At 36.0% G+C, this 19,389-nt stretch overlaps 2 long non-coding RNA genes across 3 annotated transcripts in view; both read right to left on the reverse strand.

The window, feature by feature from the left end:
- The window catches only part of LOC129050807 (uncharacterized), a 30,392-nt gene extending 11,011 nt beyond the window's left edge, over positions 1 to 19,381 (reverse strand). Inside the window, exons 1-2 of the long non-coding RNA XR_008514616.1 lie at positions 17,936 to 19,381; positions 17,512 to 17,633 (exon numbers count right to left, since the gene is read on the reverse strand). This is a non-coding gene — a long non-coding RNA (uncharacterized LOC129050807). The remainder of the gene's footprint in view (positions 1 to 17,511; positions 17,634 to 17,935) is intronic.
- The window catches only part of LOC100939848 (uncharacterized), a 213,004-nt gene that overhangs the window by 192,008 nt on the left and 1,607 nt on the right, over positions 1 to 19,389 (reverse strand). The window lies entirely within an intron of this gene.

Raw genomic sequence — 19,389 nt, forward strand, 5'->3', positions numbered from 1 at the left:
TTTACTTGTTTTATGAATCACTGGGAAAGCAGTGTTGATCATTCCAAATATAATTGTGTATTTCTCCTTTAATTTCTGTCCGTTTTTGTTGTATACATTTTGAGTCTGTGTAATTAGGTGCATAAATGTTTTGAATTATTATTTCTTCTTGATGAATTTCTCCTTCCATCATTATGAAATTACATTCTTCATCCTTGGTGATAGTCTTTGCTGTGAAATTTACTTTCTCTGATATTAGCCACTCCAGCTTTCTTTTGATAAGTGTTAGCATGGTATATCTTTTTTCATCCTTCTACTTTTAAACTCAACTGTGTTTCTTGTAGACAGCATATATTTTTTATTGTTTTTTATTCAATCTGATAATATCTGCCTTTTAATCAGAGTGTTTATCCCACGTACATTTAAGGTTAACCATTGATATGGTTAAATAAGTCTAACATCGTGCTATTTATTTTCTATTTGTTCTATTATTTTATCTCTTCTCTTTTTCAGCATACTTTTGGATTATTTTTATTATTCCACTTTATCTCCTTTGTTTATTATCTATAACTTTTGTTTTGCTATTTTAGTAGTTGTTTTAAGGTTTATAGTATACATCTTTAACCTATCACAGTGTAACTTCAAGTGATACTGGTTTATATAGAAGATTCCTAAATTATATACTTCCATTTCTCCCCTCCTACTTTTTTTGTCATATATTTACTTATGCTGTAAACTCCATTTTGTCATATATTTTACTTACAATATTCACTCCACAGCACATTATATGGTTGGTGCAAAAGTAACTGCAGCTTTTACTATTAAAAGTAATGGCAAAACCTAAAAATCAAAATTGCTTTTGCACAACCTAATATTATTTGTTGTCTTTTAAAGAGGTTTAAATAATAAGAAACGTAGTTGTCATTTCTGGTGTTCTTTATTTCTTTCTGTAGGTACCTATTTCCACTGGTGCTATTTTACTTCTGCCTGGAAGACTTTCTTCAGAATTTCTAGGAGTACAGGTCTACTGCTGATAAATAATTCTGTCTTCTACATGTGAAAAAGTGATTATTTTGTCTAGATTTTTGAGAGAGATTTTCTCTGGGCATATAATTCTAGGTTGAAAGTATTTTTCTTTTGGTATTTTTCAGATATTGATCCAGTCTTATCATTTGTAGCATTTCCAAAGAGAAATTGGTTTTAATCCTTATCTTTTTTTTCTGTACATAACGCATCCTTATTCCATAGCTGTTTGTAAGATTTACTCTTTATCATTGGTTTTGAGCAGTTTCATTATGAGACTTAGTGTAGTTTTCTTCAAATTTCTTGTGATTGGGGTTCACCATTGATATGGTTTGGCTCTGTGTCCCCACCCAAACATCACCTTGAATTGTAATAATCCCCACATGTCATGGGAGGGACCTGGTGAGAAGTAATTGAATCATGGGGGTGAGTCTTTCCCATGCTGTTCTCATGATAGTAAGTTTCATGAGATCTGATAGTTTTATAAAGGAGAGTTCCCCTGCACAAGTTCTCTCTTGCCTGCTGCCATGTAAGACGTGACTTTGCTCCTCATTTACCTTCTGCCATGATTGTGAGGCCTCCACAGCCATGTGGAACTGTGAGTCAATTAAACCTCTTTTCTTTATAAATTAACTAGTCTCACGTATGTCTTTATTAGCAGCATGAGAACACACTAATGCAACCATGATCCTTGGATCTATGGATTTGTAGTTTTCATCAAAATTCAACATTTTTATTATTTCTTTATTGACCCTTATTTTTTTCCTGATTTCCCTTTGGGAACTCTAATTATACATACATTAGCTGGCTTAAAGTTGTCCCTCACTGCTCTTTATTTTTAAGCAGCTTTATTGAGATGTAATTCACATACCATGAAATTCATTCACTTAAAGTGTACATGTTAATGGTTTTTAGCATATTCAGGAAATTATGCAACCATCACTACTACATAATTTTAGAATGTTTTCATCACTGAGAAATCCCATACTCATATTTCATTAGTTTCCCATGGATACCACAACAAATTACTGCAAACTTAGTGGCTAAAGCAATACAAATGTATTATCTTAGACTTCTAGAGTCAGGAGTCTGAAATGGTCCCACTGGGCAAATATCAAAGTGTCTGCAAGGCTGCATTCCTTTCTGGAGGCTGTAGAGAAAGACTCATTTCCTTGCCTTTCCTAGTTTCTAGAAGGCACCCGCATTTCTGGGCTGATGACCTCCCCTTCCTCCATCTGCAAAGCCAGCAACACTGTATCTAATTATTAACATTTCTCTCTCTGACAAAACCTGGGAGAGGTTCTTTAGTTTTAACAATTCATGTGATTAAATATTCAAGTGGATAATTCAAGATAATCTTTTCATCTCAAGGCCTGTACACCTGATCACATCTGTAAAGTTCTTTTTGTCATGTGAGGTAACATATTCACAGGTTCTAGAATTAAAACGTGGACATCTTTGGGGACTACTCTTCTGCCTACCACACCCACTAGCAGCAACTCCCTCATCCTCCCCCTGTCCCACTCTAAGCAACCACTAATCCACTTTGTTTTTATAGATTTGCCTATTCTGGACATTTTATATAAATGGAATTATATAATACCTAGTCTTTTGTGCCTGGTTTCTTTCACTTAGCATAATGTTTTCAAGGTTTATCTATGCTGTAGTATGTATCAGCACTTCATTTCTTTTGGATAATATTTCATTTTACGGATATACCACATTTTATTCATCAATTCATCAACTGATGGACATTTCGGTTGTTTCTACTTTTTGGCTTATGAATAATGCTGCTAAGAAGATTAAGTTTTTTTGTGGACATATGTTTTCATTTTTATTGCGTATACAATTAGAGTGGAATTGTACTGTAAGATACATTTAATTTTTTGAGAAACTATCAAACTGTTTTCCAGTTTGCTGGTAGGCAGTATCATTTTACATTCCTAGCAGTAATTGATGAGGGTTCCAGTTTGTCCACATCCTCAATAGAACTTGTAATTGTCTGTCTTTTTTATTATAGCCATTCCAGTAAGTGTAAATTGGTATTTCACTGTGGTCTTGGTTTGCATTTCCTTACTAAGAATGTTGAGCATCTTTATATGTCATTACTAGCTATACGTATATCTTCTTTGGGGAAATGTCTATTCAGACCCTTTGTCCATTTTTAAATTGAGCTATTTGTCTTTTTATTATTGAGTTATAAGAGTTATTTATATATTCTGGATACAAGTCCCTTAACAAGCATATAATTTAAAAATATTTTCTCCCAATAGGAACGCTTTTACACTGTTGGTGGGACTGTAAATTAGTTCAACCATTGTGGAAGACAGTGTGGTGATTCCTCAAGGATCTAGAATTAGAAATACCATTTGACTCAGCAATCCCATTACTGGGTATATACCCAAAGGATTATAAATCATGCTACTATGAAGACACATTCACACATATGTTTATTGTGGCACTATTCACAATAGCAAAGACTTGGAACCAACCCAAATGTCCATCAATGATAGACCGGATTAAGAAAATGTGGCACATATACACCATAGAATACTATGCAGCCATAAAAAAGATGAGTTCATGTCCTTTGCGGGGACATGGATGAAGCTGGAAACCATCATTCTGAGCAAACTATCACAAGGACAGAAAACCAAACACCACATGTTCTCACTCATAGATGGGAATTGAATGAGTACCCTTGGACACAGGGCAGGGAACATCACACACTGGGGCCTGCCAGGGGGTGGGGGGCTGGGGGAGGGATAGCATTAGGAGAAATGCCTAATGTAAATGATGAGTTGATGGGTGCAGTAAACCAACATGGTTTAAATGTATACCTATGTAACAAACCTGCACGTTGTGCACATGTACCCTAGAACTTAAAGTATAATAAAAAAAAATTTCTCCCATCTGTGGGTTGTCTTTTTACTTTCTTGATGGTGTCCTTTAAAGCATGAAGATTTTAACTTTGATGAAGTCCAATTTACCTATTTTTCTTTTGTCACTTGTACTTACTGTGTTGTATCTAAGAAACCAATTGCCCCAATAACAGGAAGATTTATTCCTATGGTTTCTTATAAGATTTTTTTTTAAGTTTTAGCTCTTAAATTTAGGTCTATGATCAATTTTGAGATATAATAATTTCAGCATTTGGTGTGAGATAGAGGTTCAATTGATTCCTTAAAATGTAGGAATCTAGACTATTTTTTTCTCTGTCTGATTGTCTTGATATCCTTGTCAAAAATCAATTGACCATAAAAGTAAGGATTTCTTTCTGGACTCTTAATTCCATGCCATTGATCTATACATGTCTCTAAATAGCTTTCCTTGTGCCAGTATTACACTGGCTTCATTGCTTTAGCTTCACAGTACATTTTAAAATCAGGAAGTGTGAGTCCTCAACTTTGTTCTTCTTTTTCAGTATTGTTTTGTCCATTCTGAGTCCCTTACAGTTTCACATGAATTTTATGATCAGCCTGATAATTTTTTTAAAGCCAGCTGAGATTTGATAGAAATTGCACTGAATCTGTAGATCAATTTGCGGAGTATTGCTTTCTTAACATTATTAGTTAAGTCTTCTAACCCATTAACATGAGATGTCTTTCCAATTATTTGGATCCCCTTTAATTTATTTCAACAATATTTTGTAGTTTTTTTTTGTTTGTTTTTGAGGCAGGGTCTTCTCTGTTACCCAGGCTGGAGTGCAGTGACATGATCAGGAGTCACTCAGCCTTGACCTCCCTGGCTCATATAGTCCTCCTACCTCAATCTTCCCAAGTAGCTGGGACTATAGGCATGTGCTACCACTCCTGGCTAATTTTTTAATTTTTTTGTAGAGACAGGGTCTCAACATGTTTCTCAGGCTGGTCTCAACTCTTAGGCTCAAGCAATCCTCCCACCTCAGCCTCCCAAAGTGCTGGGATTAAGGCGTGAGCCACTGCAGCTGGCCAAATTTTATAGTTTTGAATGTATTAGTCTTGCATTTCTTTTTCTAACTACTTTTTTAAATTGATGAAAATTATATAAATGTATAGTGTACAACATGATGTTTTAAAACACATCTATATCGTGGAATGGCGAAATAAAGCTAATTAACATGCATTACCTCACATACTTCCCATTTTTAGTGTGATGAGCACACTTAAAATCTACTATCTTAGCCATTTTCAAGTATACAATACATTGTTACCAACTATAGTCATCATGTTGGACACTAGCTCTCTTACATAAAAAGGATACACTAAGATCAAGTGAGATTTATCCCAGGAATACAAAGTTGCTTTAATATCTGAAAATCAATGTAATATGCTATCTTAACAGAAAAAAGAACAAAAACCACATGATCATTTCAACTGATGCAGAAAAAGAACTGTTGGATTTTGTGTAATGCCTTTTCTGCATCATTTGACCAAATCCCACTTGATCATTGTGTATCCCTTTTATACATGGCTGGATTTGGTTTTCTAATATTTTGTTCAAAAATTTGCATCTATATTCATGAGGAATATGGGCTTGAAGTTTTCTTATGATGTCATTGTCTGATTTTGGTTTTCTGGTGACATAGATTAAGTTGGGAAGTGTTTCTTCCTGTTCTATATTTTGAGAGTTTGAGAAAGATTAAAATTGATTTTTCCCAATTTTTTATTGTGGTGAAATACATATAACATAAAATTATCTTTTTTTTTTTTTTTAAGACGGAGTCTCACTCTGTTGCCCAGGCTGGAGCGCAGTGATGCAATCTTGGCTCACTGCAAGCTCCGTCTCCCAGATTCACGCCATTCTCCTGCCTCAGCTCTGGAGTAGCTGGGGACTACAGGCGCCCGCCACCACGCCCAGCTAATTTTTTTTTTGTATTTTTAGTAGACACGGGGTTTCACCATGCTAGCCAGGATGGTCTTGATCTCCTGACCTCGTGATCCACCTGCCTCAGCCTCCCAAAGCGCTGGGATTACAGGCGTGAGCCACTGCGCCTGGCCAACAATTTTTAAGTGTATAGTTCAGTGTATTAAATGCATTCATAATGTTGAGCAATCATTATCACCATCAGATCATCTCTTTTCATCTTGTAAAACTGAAACTCTATACCCATTAAACAATAACTGCCCACTGTCCATTTCCCCCTCTCCCTGGCTCCTGGAAACCACCATTCTCCTCTCTGTCCCTATGATTTTGCTCTATGATTCTGACTACTCTATTTACCTCATATAGTGTAATCAGAGAATTTGTCTTTTTGTGACTAGCTTATTTAATTTACCATAATGTCCTCAAGGTTCATCCATATTGTAGCATATGTAAAAATTCCATTCCTGTTTAAGGCTAAATAATATTCCATTCAACGTATATACCACATGTGCTTATCCATTCACCCATCAATGGATACTTGAGTTGCTTCCACGTTTTAGCTATTGTGAAAAATGTTACTATGATCATGCGTGTATAAACATCTCTTTAAGACCCTTTCCATTCTTTTAGGTCTATGTTGAGAAACTTAATTGCTGGATCATATGTTAATCCTATTTTTAATTGTTTATGAAACTGTCATTCTGTTTTCCACAGTAGCTGTACCATTTTACGTTCCCATCAAGAGTATATAAGGTTCCAATTATTTCCCAACCTCAGCAATACTTGTTATTTTTTCTTTTAATAGTAGCCATCTTTATGAATGTGAAGGTAGTATTTCACTGCAGTTTTTATTTGCATATCCCCAGTGAGTAGTGATGTCGAGCATCTTTTCATGTGTTTATTGGTCATTTGTATATCTTCTTTGAAGACATGCCTATTTAAGTCTTTTGTCCATTTTTAATCAGGTTGCCTTCTTGTTGAGTTTTAGGAGTTCTCTACATTTTCTGGATATTAATGCCTTATGAGATATATGATTTGCAAATATTTCCTCCAATTTTATGGGTTGCCTTTTTACTCTGTTGATATTGTCTTTTGATGAACAATTTTTTTAAAAAATTGTTTTTTTAAAAAATTGTTTTTTAAAAAATTAAGAGATCCCATTTGTCTATTTTTTGTTTTGTAGCCTGAGACTTTGGTGTCATATCCAAGAAAACATAGCTACATCCAACATCATGAAGGTTTGCCCTGTTTTCTTGTAAGAGTTTTACAGTTTTAGATCTTAAATTTAGGCCTTTGATTCGTTTTGAGTTAATTTTTGTACGGTGTTAAAGGTCCAACTTCATTCTTTCTCATGTAAATATCCAGTTTTCCCAGCACCATTTGCTGAAAAGAATTTTTTTTCCCTATTAAATAGTCTTGGCATTCTTGTCAAAATCATTCGACCATATACGTGAGGGCTTATTCTCGGGCTCCCTTTTCTCTTCCATTGTCTATATGGCTGTCCTGATACCAGTACCACACTGTTTTGGTCACTGTAACTTTGGCATAAGTTTTGAAATCAGGAAGTGTGAGTTCTCCAGCTTTGTTCTTTTTCAAGATTGTTTTGGCTAATCAGGGTTCCTTGAGATTCCATATGAATTTTAGAATGAGTTTTTCTATTTCTGTAAAAATTGTCATTAGGATTTTGATAGGGATTCCATCAAATCTGTACATCTTTTAAGTAGCATTGACATCTTAACAATATTAAATCTGGAACTGATTCTCTGAATGTTTGGAGGAATTGACCAGTGAAGCCTTTTGGGTCTGAGCTTCTCTCTGTGGAAAATTTTGCATTACTAATTCAATCTCTTTATTTGTTATAAGTCTATTCAGATCTTTTATTTCTTGAGTCAGTTTCAGTTTATTCATTTCATCTAAGCTAATTTTTGGCATTCAATTATTCATTTATAATCTTTTTATTTTGATAAGGTTAGTTTTACAGTTTTACTAATGTTAAGTTCATAGTAATGTTATGACATTTAATGTTTTAATTATGTAATGTCATGACATTTAATGACAATTAATGTTGTACTAATATTAAGGTTAGTAGTAATGTTTCCTCTTTCATTTTAGGTTTAGTAATTTAAATTTTCTCTTTTATTTCCCCCTGGTCAGAAAAGCTAAAAGTTTATCTATTTTGTTGATTGTTTTCAAGAACCAGCTTTTGGTCTCATTAATTTTCTCTACTGTTTTTCCATTCTGTATTTCACTTATTTCCTCTCTAATCTTATTATTTCCATCATCTGCTTACTTTGGGCTTAGTTTGCTCTTCACTTTAAGTTTTCTATGACGAAGATTAGAATATGGACTATTTTTTTCTTATTTAATATAGGCATTTACAGCTATATATAATATAATATTAATATAGATATTTATAGCCACTGCTTTAGCTGAATTCTACTGGTTTTGGCATGTTGTATTTATATTTTCACTTATTTCATTGTATTTTCTAATTTCTCCTGTCATTTCTTCCTCAGTCCATTGATTATTTAGGAGTGTGTTGTTTTTTATATATTTGCGAATTTCCCAAATTTCCTTCTGTTATTAGTTTTTAATTTAATCTCCTTGTGGTAAGAGATACACTTTGTTGATTTCAATCCTTTTAAATTTATTAAGGCTTATTTTGTGCCCTAACATTGGTCTAGCGTGGAGAGTATTTCATGTCAACTTGAGAAGAATGTATATTCCACTGTCGTCAGGTGGAGAGTTCTATAGATGTCTGTTAGGCCTAGTTGACTTATATATTGTTCAAGTTTTCTATTTCCTTTTTAATCTTCTATATAGTTATGCTGATTGAGAGTGGGATACAGAAGTCTATTATTATTGAATTATTTTTCCCTTCAATTCTGTCAGTTTTTGCTTCATATATCTTGGGACTCTGTTGCTATGTGCATATATGTTTACAATTATTATATGTCCAACTGTTATATCTTCCTTTTATCATTATAAAATGTCCCTCTTTGTCTTTAGTAACAATTTGTGTCTCAAAACACAAAACAATTTGTGTTTTGTCTGATATTAGTATAGCTCCTTTACCTCTTTTGGTTACTGTTTGCATGGTTCTTTTTTCCTCATCCTTCTAGTTTTAACAGATTTGTATCTCTGAATCTAAAGTGTGCTCTTGTAGACAGCATATAGTTGAATTATTTTTTAATAGATTCTGCAAATCTCTGCCTTTTACTTTGCATATTTAATCCATTTACATTTAATGTAATTACTGATATAATTTATGTCTGCCTAATTTAAAATTTTCTTTTTTCTCTGTGTATTCATTCTGGATAGTTTGTATTTCTATGCCATCAGGGTCATTAATCTTTTTTTCTTTAATATCTAATGTGCTATTGACCCCATCTAGTTTATTTTTTATCTTAGACATTACAGTTTTTATCTCTAGATATTTAATTTGGGCCTCTTTTAAAAAATATATATGAAGTCTCTACTCACAGATATAATGCAGTTATAATAACTTCTAATATCTTTGTCTTCTAATTCCAACATCTGCATCAGTTTTTAGATGGATGGATTACCTTTCTTAATGTGGGTCAGATTTTCTTGGTTTTCTGCATGCCCAGAAATATTTACTTGGATCCAGTCATTATGAATGTTGCCTTTTTGGCTGCTGGATATTTTCATATTTTTAAAAAATATTCTTGGGTTTTGTTTCAGGGCATGGTTAAATTCCTTGGAAATAATTTGATCATTTTGAATCTTGCTTGTGAGGCAAGACCAATGTATAACAACATTTAGTCTGAAACTAATTATTCCCCACTACTGTAGCAAGACCCTTTTGAGCACTCTCTCCAATACTTTATAAATTAGGAGATGTTCTGGTCTGGCTGACAGAAATAGGCACTATTATTAGACCTGTGTAAGTGCTGTCACTGTTCCCCCTAACTCTCTTTGATGGTTATTTCCCCAGTCCTTAACAGTTTCCCCATATGCATGTGCCAATTATTAATTGGAATACTCAAAAGATTCTCTGCAGATCTTTAGAGTTCTGTGTGCAGCTTTCTCCTCTCCAGTACTTTATCCTAAGAACTCTAGCTTCCTTGGTCTCTCCAGACTCCCAGCTCTATCTCCTCAACCCATGGAGTCTACTAAGCTTTACCTGGCTTCCTCCTTTTTGCACCACAACCTAAAAAATCCCTCAAGGCAGTAAGCTGTGGTAACCATGAGGTCACCTCATTTGTTTCCTATCTGTCAGGAATCACTGTTATTCATAGCCTGATGTCCAGGATCTTGAAAATCATTATTTCATGTATCTTGTCTGCTCTTTCTTATAGTTGTTTCAGATGGGATGGTAGATAAACAGGCAGTAACTGTTATTCCATCTTGACAAGAAACAGAAGTCTTTCCCTGGGTTTCTTGATGGCTCCCATGGGCTCCAAATGGCTGAGAATTTTTCTAAACCACAGGGGGTACCTTATGACACACTTGATGTAATGTAAAAGGAAGTCTACAAAATGCTCTTCGAAGTATTCATTCCAAAAATGTTTAATCTGAATCTGAGGACTATTGCATCCAAGTCAGGGTAGGCCTCACATAAGCCACCATCCTACAACAAAGAGCAGTTGTAGTGGCTCCTCCTGTCTCCAGAGTTCCTTTCTCTTTATATCTATATATACTTGACTATATGTTACACCTATAATGGCATACATAGGCACATTGATGAAGTCAATATTTAAGCATGAATCCAGATCCAAGAGGAAGAAGACACTTTCCTCCATTGTCCTAAAATATAGGCCACTGATGGAGATATCATTGATTCATGCATTTCTAAGTCACTATGTTATCTTTACCTTAGAGACAGCAGGGCCCAAATTATAAGGTAAAATCTGAACTCTTAAAATTCTGAGGTACTTGTATGAACTAGTAGCCAGAGTGCATCTAGCTGGGCATTACAACCTATATAAAGTTTCCCCAATCCAGTAAGTAGAAAAACACAAACAAAATAATATTCTAAAATGTAGCAATATTATGATATTCAGAAATTCCTCATGGAAAAGTAGTTTTCCCATGATCTGTCAAAATCAAGTTTGCCTGGGGATGGAATGGCCCTGATAAGGAAGGATCAAGCACCAGAGACTGGGTTTCTCAAAATGTGGTTTTCCCAAGGTATCTCAAAATTATTTGCAGGTACATGTTCAAATGCAGATTTCTAAGGCCCACTTCAGAGTTACTGAATCACAATGTCTAAGGATGGAGTCCAGGAACTTGCATTTTTAATAAGCACATTTGGGGATTTTTCTGAACATTAAGGTTTGAGAATAACTATAGGCAATCCCATTGGGACTAGGCAAGATAGCAGGTTCATATGATAGGCACCAAAAATCCAAATGTGTAGGCATCCAAAATCCAAATATGTGGGATTCATGCTATAGATGTCTGTTAGGCCTTAATCATGGTGTGAAGGGAGTCTGACAGTAAGCAAAGGATTATTGTAGGCTATTATAGAGGTGAGAGGAAGGCACCATGATGTCAACAGGCAGATATCCAAAAGTGAAGAGATGTGTAGGGAGTCAGGCATCGACAATAGGCAAAGTTCCAAACAGACAGATGATGGGCATTAGAGATATAGCAGCTTGTAATAAGAATCTAGTCATGCAGGCTTTGGTTTAGGGATTGGCTTCTAATTTCAATGAGGCTGAAGGAATCAACATAGAACCGCAATCTCAAAGCAGGGTCAAAGGCAGATACACAGAACCTAAAAGAGGCTCATTACTAGAACTAGTCACAAGCACCAAGGCAATCACCTACTCCGTAGGGCCAGGGTAAGCTCAAAAAAGGACCAGCACAGAGACTGATTTGATGCTCAACCACCCCGAAGCATTTGGATTTTCTTGCTTATGGCCTGGATTAGTCCAGGACCTGTGCCAAGGGTTAGCCTGCCCTAGGGAGCTAAGCGGCCCTGCTGAAAAGCCTAGAAAAGACCTACCTGGCTCAACTTCCCATGCCCTACCTGAATTCTGTTTAAGGCGTAAGCCTCAGGATGTTGTCACAGGAGTGATGGTAGTTTTTCTAAGTAGTTACAATCATAGCAGTTAGATGTAAAAGAAGCTGATTCCTAAACACAGTAGCTCCCTAAGGGAGGAAGGAGGCAGCTGGAGCTGGATTCTGGAGCCAACAGCAAGTTATCTTCACCCCTAAGAAATTCTGAAATGTCTCAGCTTAGTCCTCTAGGCCAGGGAACCCAGATGTTCTCTGTGCAATTCTGATTTTCTTTAAAATAGCAGATTACTTTTGTAGAAAAAAAAAAAGCCTTTTTCGACTGAACGCAGTGGCTAACACCTGTAATCCTAGTATTTGGGAGGCCAAGGTGGATGGATTGTTTGAGCTCAGGAGTTCTACAGCAGCCTAAGCAACATGGTGAAACCCTGTCTCTACAAAAAAATACAAAAATTAGTCTGGCGTGGTGGCTTGCACCTGCGACCCCAGCTACTTTGGGGGGCTGAGGCAGGAGGATCACTTGAGCCCAGAAGTTGGAGGTTGCAGGGAGGCAAGATCGCACCACTGCTCTCCAGCCTGGACAACAGAGTGAGACCCTGACTCAAAAAAAAAGAAGAAAAAAGGAAAAGAAAAAAAAATTTTAAGTTTTTTATATACATACATTAAGCATTTTGTTTTAACCTAAAACGTATAAATATACATCCATGAACCAGACTTCTTTTTTTTTTTCTTGAGATGAAGTCTTGCTCTTGTCACCAGGCTGGAGTGCAATGGCATGATCTCGGCTCACTGCAACCTCCACCTCCCAGGTTCAAGTAGTTCTCCTGCCTCAGCCTCTGGAGTAGCTGGGATTACAGGCACCTGCCACCACGTCCAGCTAATTTTTTTTTTTTTTTTTGTATTTTTTTTAGTAGAGACAGGGTTTCACTATGTTGGCCAGGCTGGTCTTGAACTCCTGACCTCAGGTGATCCACCTGCCTTGGCCTCCCAAAGTGCTGGGATTACAGGCGTGAGCCACCACGCCAGGCCCATGAACCAGACTTTCAATGAAGAGCAAAGGTGAATCCTTCAATGTTATTTGATTGGAGTTCCGATATTCTCTCTACCGATTTCTAAAAAACTTAATTTTTAATTTACAATTGGATAAATTCATAAACCCTTGGTTCCTTCATGCTCAGAGCTACTAGTATCTCTGAGGTTATGAAAGCATCATGCTGAATTCCTCCATCCCCTCAATGACACCCTTTCAACAAGTAATAGCAACTAATATTTGCTAACTGAGTGACTGGTAGGAAGTAAGTGAAGAATCAAGAGAACTGTTAGAGCCATACCAGAGAAAATCACAAGAAAGGCAGGACTGCAAAGATCTAGTGGAGGCTATGAGAAAAGGTAAACCCCTTCTTAAGCTCATCTGCCCCTTTAGTTACCACTGGCTGTCTCACTCCTGGATTTATGTGACTCCCTTAGCTATACTTTCCCAGCCCCCTGGGATGTTCCCCACTCACCCTATTCACTCACAAAGAAATATTGTCAAAATCAATTGGGTGATGATTAGGAGCCATTATCTGCCTGCTGTGCTGAAAAGGATACAGGGCTATCTGCAGAAACCTTTCATGACGGGCTAAAAAAATATTCCAGTATATCTAGGAGTGGTGTCACTTCTAAGTGGGAAAATCAAAGTCAATCCATAGTCTTTTCATACTACTGGCTTGTTACGTTTACAAGGTGTTATATTTCTAAAGCAAACACTATACGAAATATGAAAAATTCATGCTTGACTTAAAGGGAGGAAAAAAGTAAAGGGAACCATTTTGATAGTGGAACAGATATACTCAGATTCAAGGATTGAATAAATAGATTTGTAACATTTTCTTGCTTTGCCCTCTGGAGCTCTGCCTTCTGTAATCTCCCCGGTGTCAGTCTTCCAGTTTCTCTGTCCTCGCAACTCGGATTTAGAATTATGGATAAAAGGTGCCTAACATCCAATTTCTTGATTGAGGAAACTGAGGCCTGGAAAGTGAATTAAGTCTCCCAAAGTTGGCGAGAGACTAAAAGTCTTGTCTCTTCATTCTATCCAGTGTTCTTTTTACTCTGCTGACTTTCTTGGTATTACTTCCCTTCAGTTTTGAAAATTACTTTCATTTATTATTTGTCCAAACCTATTGAGACTAAAACGTCACATTATATTTAATAGTTGCATATCATCTACTGCCAATTTCTGGTTTTCACCTTTGAGGGAGTGGATGCTGCAAAACATGGTGAATATTCTGATAAATATACACTACAAAGATAATCTATTCTGCTTTAAAAGCTAGGAATGATTTATTGGAATAGATATCATGGGATTGTAAATTTCTTGGGTAAAGTTCATTATGATGATCAGTAATATCCAACAAAGTAGGAGAAGGATTACTGAGTAAAGTAAAAACCCACTAAAATATGAATAGCATAATTGGTGCCTGTGCTATTTAAAAAAGCAACTGAGATGAACCTCGGATCTTCGGGAAGTGGCATGATGTGGCAGAAAGAACACTGTCTTGGAATTCAGAAAATTAAGGTGTCCATCCTGATTACTCAATTTATGAGCTATGTGATCTTAGGTAAATCACTTGGACTTCTCTAAGCTAAATTTCATTATGCATGCAATGAAAAACAGAAATCCTGGCTATTTCAAGTAGCTGTTATAAGGATTGAATTAAATAATTTATGAGAGATTATTACAATTCAAAAGTCTGAGACCATATGCCTCTGCATGATGGCAGAGGACCATGTGTGTTGTATTCAACAGTATATTCCCAACATTTAACATAGTGTCTGGCACATGGTAAGCATACAATAAATATGGAAGACATTCATGAATTAAATAAACGAAGATAATTATAGGAAAAAATATCATTCTTATCACTATTTCTTGCTGTGGAAATGTTTATGGGGGGATAAAGCCAAGTATATGAATAGAGCAGAGGCGGGGAAGCCAAAAAAAGGAACAAAATGATTGGTATCACTTCCTTCCTAGAACAGAAGCAGAGGTTACAGAATCAAAAAAAGAATGATCAAAGTGACCAATCTCTAAACCTACCCTTTTTCTTTCATTGCCTCATTCACCCCACCTCTCAATCCCACCATTGATTTTTTTTTTTAAGATTGCCTTTGGGCATTGACCTCATTAATTTCAGAGTCATGGTTAAGCCATTGCTTTCAGTGTTTTTATTAAGACCTGTATATGTCCTCTCTGTAGTCATTAGAAACAGTGCTGTTTTTCATTTATATTGGATGTAACTAATTCAGAGTTCTTTCCTCTTAGCCCTCTCCAAAGACTACAATGGCCAGGGGGAGAGACAGTGGACTTCAGGGACTACTTGAGAGGAAAATCAGTACAGTTCATTTCTTTTTACTTAACTAAAATGACTCTAGGTAAAAGTCCTATGGGACAGATGCCTGGTTGAAAATGTATCTCTCACTGAGTTGTCCTTTTTTAGTTTTATAGATGTGCTCCATCACACACACAGGAATTTCATAAAAATGTTTTTCTTTGCCACAGAGGTCAGGGTTTTGCAGGTCTTTGAAGAATAGATAACACTCCTAAATGTCAGCTCAACTAAAGAACCATGTTACCCGACTGGAACGCCTCAATCTTGGTACTTGGCAGACTTTGGGAACACCTCAAACCACATGTACTTTAGAGAATGCAGACAAGTCACAAAATTAATTCAGTCTAGTCTGGCCAAACACTCTCAATGTACTTCTAAATCTGAACTAATTGATAGCCTCTCCTCCCCCAATTACACTTGCTATAGCCAATTCAATTGGTTTTAACTGGATTCACATAAAATTCACCTACTTTTTGCTTTCACAAATATAACTGACAGGAACAAACAAAAACAGTTCTATCTGTAAAAAGCAATGGTAATAAAACTTTGGACCTGGAAGCTTACAGAAGACTAATGAGATAATGTCTAAAATGTGTTTAGCTGCATGTGTGAAAGGCTCTATGGAGATAGAAAATATGATAAATAATGCAAGTAACCTTTGTGTCAGGAAAGCTCCTGTCTTCTGGAGGATATAATAAGTATTAAATAAATATTTTACAAATATGTTCCTGCTAATCTTTTCTGTCAACTCCAACCCAGGTAGGTTGAAAAGGACTATTACTCCCATCAAAACAAGTAAGAATCTTAGTTTCTAATGAAAAGTTTTCCGAGAAAATTCCAATTGGAATCCATGACTTTAGGTAACGCTTTCATATTAAGCCAAGCTTCTGACTTCAATTTCAGCTCTTGGTCCATTTTATTGTCAATGTGAAAGCACTAGTCTTGGCCCCCTCCAACTTTTCACTCTATTCAAGCCAAAGGCATCCCTGTGGGATACTCTAGCTATCCTAAATTGAAAAAAAAAAATCACAAAGCACACCCTCTTTGGGGTTCTTCAACCATCAAAGAACATTCAACAAATTATGTTGTCAACAGTGACCACATAATGGACTTCAATAACTTAAGAGCTCAACTCAATTACCTATAAACCTTAATCTGCTCCTTCATGAAAATCCCTTCACTTAAAAGTACACAAAACCTTTATTTCTTCTTATGACATCTCTTATCCCTAAAATTATAAATAAGAAAACTAATTTTTCATGAATTTTATAAAATAACAAAATGGGACACAAAATTGAGCCCAAAATTTTCTGATGGGAATGTCAAAAACACCTGGCAAACACTCTTCTCACAAGCTGGCATAGGCCTATAAATCTCCCATTTGTTTGTTTAAAATCTGTATCATTTCATTTTTCAGAGCCTTACTTGAAGACAAGCCATTACCTTTTTGAACTCATCCAATCCTAAGCATTTTCTAGAATAATCAAGTAAAAAAAATTCTACTACAAAAATAAAAAAGTCTCAGAGGTGGGAAGAGCTTTGTTATATTGTCTGATTTAGCCCTTGCTAAATCAGCCCTTGTTTAGTTAACAAATATTGAAACTGATGACTTGTGGGCAGTGGGCCATCCTTGATCTTTGGGGATATATACAAAGTAATAAGACAACTCTGTCCCCTAAAAGGAGTTTACAGTTTACTAATGTTTTCCCAAAGTACCTGAGTACTTGGGGAGAAGGTATGGATGTAAAAATGAAGATTCCTAAGCTTAGCCTCCAACTTACTGATTCAGAAATTCTAGGGATTAAACCAAGAAATCTGTTCTTTAAAAAGCATCTTGGGTAATTCTTGTGCACAACATTTGAGAACCACCACTCTGGTAGGTCTGAGAGATGTGCACAAATATGAGTTAGGGAAATGCTGAATAGAGGGCTCGTCTTTTAGGGACATAAAAAAATTGATCAGCACCTTCCCTCATTAATGCCAGATACAAACTGGAAAAAAAAGAAAAGTCATCTCTTAGCCAAAACCAGACATTCTTCTAAATCATATTCACCACTAAGTTGGATTGTGAGTTATCAATTTTATAACAGAAACACTTAGTGCAGAAACCCAAAATTTCTAGTGACCTACCATTCTCCCTAAAATGCCTAATTCACTGCGTACATTGGCTCACACCTGTAATCCCAGCACTTTGGGAAGCCGAGGCTGGCAGATCACTTGAGGTCAGGAGTTGGAGACCAGCCTGCCCAACATGGTGAAACCCTGTCTCTACTAAAAATACAAAAAAAAGTAGCTGAGCATGGGTGCTCACCTGTAATCCCAGCTACTCGCGAGGCTGAGGCATGAGAATCTCTTGAATCTGGGAGACAGAGGTTCCTGTGAGCCAAAATTGCGCCACTGCACTCCAGCCTGGGCAACAGAGTGAGATTCCATCTCAAAAAAAAAAAAAATAATAATAATAATAATAAAATGACTAATTCACTGGATATTTAGTTTCATTTAGGTTATGAACCACATATTTTAGCCTATTTTCTTCCCGTGAGAGTAGTATTCATTAGTAATTTTTATAGTTTTTTTTTCCCTTTGACAGAAATACAAAAAAACTAGTAAACGTAAAAAATGTTGAATTTAGAAACATGTGAGATATCTGGGCTTTAAGAAAGTAAGCTCTTAGCAGAATTAACTGGCACATATGGATTCTGTATAAGACCAAATTTTGTACACAGAAAAATCACCTGGGGAGTGGCTATCAATCCAAATGGCTGAAGAGTCTGAGTTGGTAAAAGTAAGATGGATAACTGAATTTTTAACAAGCATCCCAGCTAATTCTAATGTAAATTGTTTTGAGAAAACATTCCAGAATTTTCAAGATTTCAAGATTCCAAGTTCGTGACATCCCAACCTGTCTTCATGTCTAAATCAATATATTAAACATAGTAGACTGCCAATGCATACATATTTAAATAATTAAAGTAATTTTATATTTAATTAAAGTATAAAAGGGAACAAATAGGGGAAGTCAGTTTACCTAATCAGAGCCCACATTCTGTAAGTCAGAGCTGGGGAATCTTATTGATATAATGAATTGCCCTCCAGATCTAGGAGCCACATGCAGTAAAGAGCTTTGCTGTTGTTTCTTTTAGAGAGTATATAAAATACTCTAATTATCTACTTTTAAAATTAAAAATATACTGAATGATGTATGTGTGTAGCAAAGGGAATGGCTGAGGTTGGAGGGAGAGTTATTCTCTGGACATCAACAATAATCCGAGAAATAAAATCCTGAGGATCATATAAAATAAAACCAAATAGAATCTGTCCTTGGTCTAAGCATCTCCCGCTGCTGATGTTAGGACAGTAATTTCCTCATTCCCACGGGAATTAATTGTGAAAAATTAAACACTTGTGGTATTATCTAATTACTAATAATTCACAGAGAACTGAGAGATTCTTATCCTCACGTCCTTTGGGGGAACCTGAATATGAGTGGGTTCTGGGGTTGTATGCTTTCTATAAGTCTGGGAAGCACACTTTATATGTGTATATAATATGCTGTTTCTCAGATAGTCCACAAACATGTGAAAGGAGCACTAGCTTACTACTTACAGGTAGTAGTAAGAAGAATAACTGTTCGTGACCCTAAACAGTTAGCGGCTCAGCTTCTTCAGCTATAAAATGGGTACTCAGGTTGATCTGTATTCATGGTCCAGGTTCTTTGCACTCAGCCATGATGCTTCCCACGCCATGTGCTTAACTGAGGTTTATGTGGGAGGATCACATGAGATAATTTTTGTAAAAGTGCTCTGTAAGCTGTAAAGCACTATACAGATGAAGCGGATTATTATTAGTCTTTTACGAAGCCCAGCGATAAAGATGCAAAGTGACCCAGAAAAAGAAAACTGAGTAGGCAAACCTGAAATACAACATCTATAGCCCCTAGAACAGTTACCCTGTACATGGTAGGTAGGTGCTTAATAAGTAAAGAAAAACACAAAACAGGTTTGTGCCTCCATCATACGAGGTCTGACACCAAGAAGAAATAAATATACCTAAGGTCAATGATAGTTTCATTCAACCATACAAACCCAAATAATCCAAGAGCCTAAGATTTTAAATTAAAAATTACTTCAAAGAAAGAGCATGGAAACGTGAAATGTGACCCAGCATCCGCAATTAAATAGTTATATTC

Source organism: Pongo abelii, chromosome 18 (genome assembly GCF_028885655.2).
Source record: "Pongo abelii isolate AG06213 chromosome 18, NHGRI_mPonAbe1-v2.0_pri, whole genome shotgun sequence".
Taxonomy (NCBI): Eukaryota; Metazoa; Chordata; class Mammalia; order Primates; family Hominidae; genus Pongo; species Pongo abelii.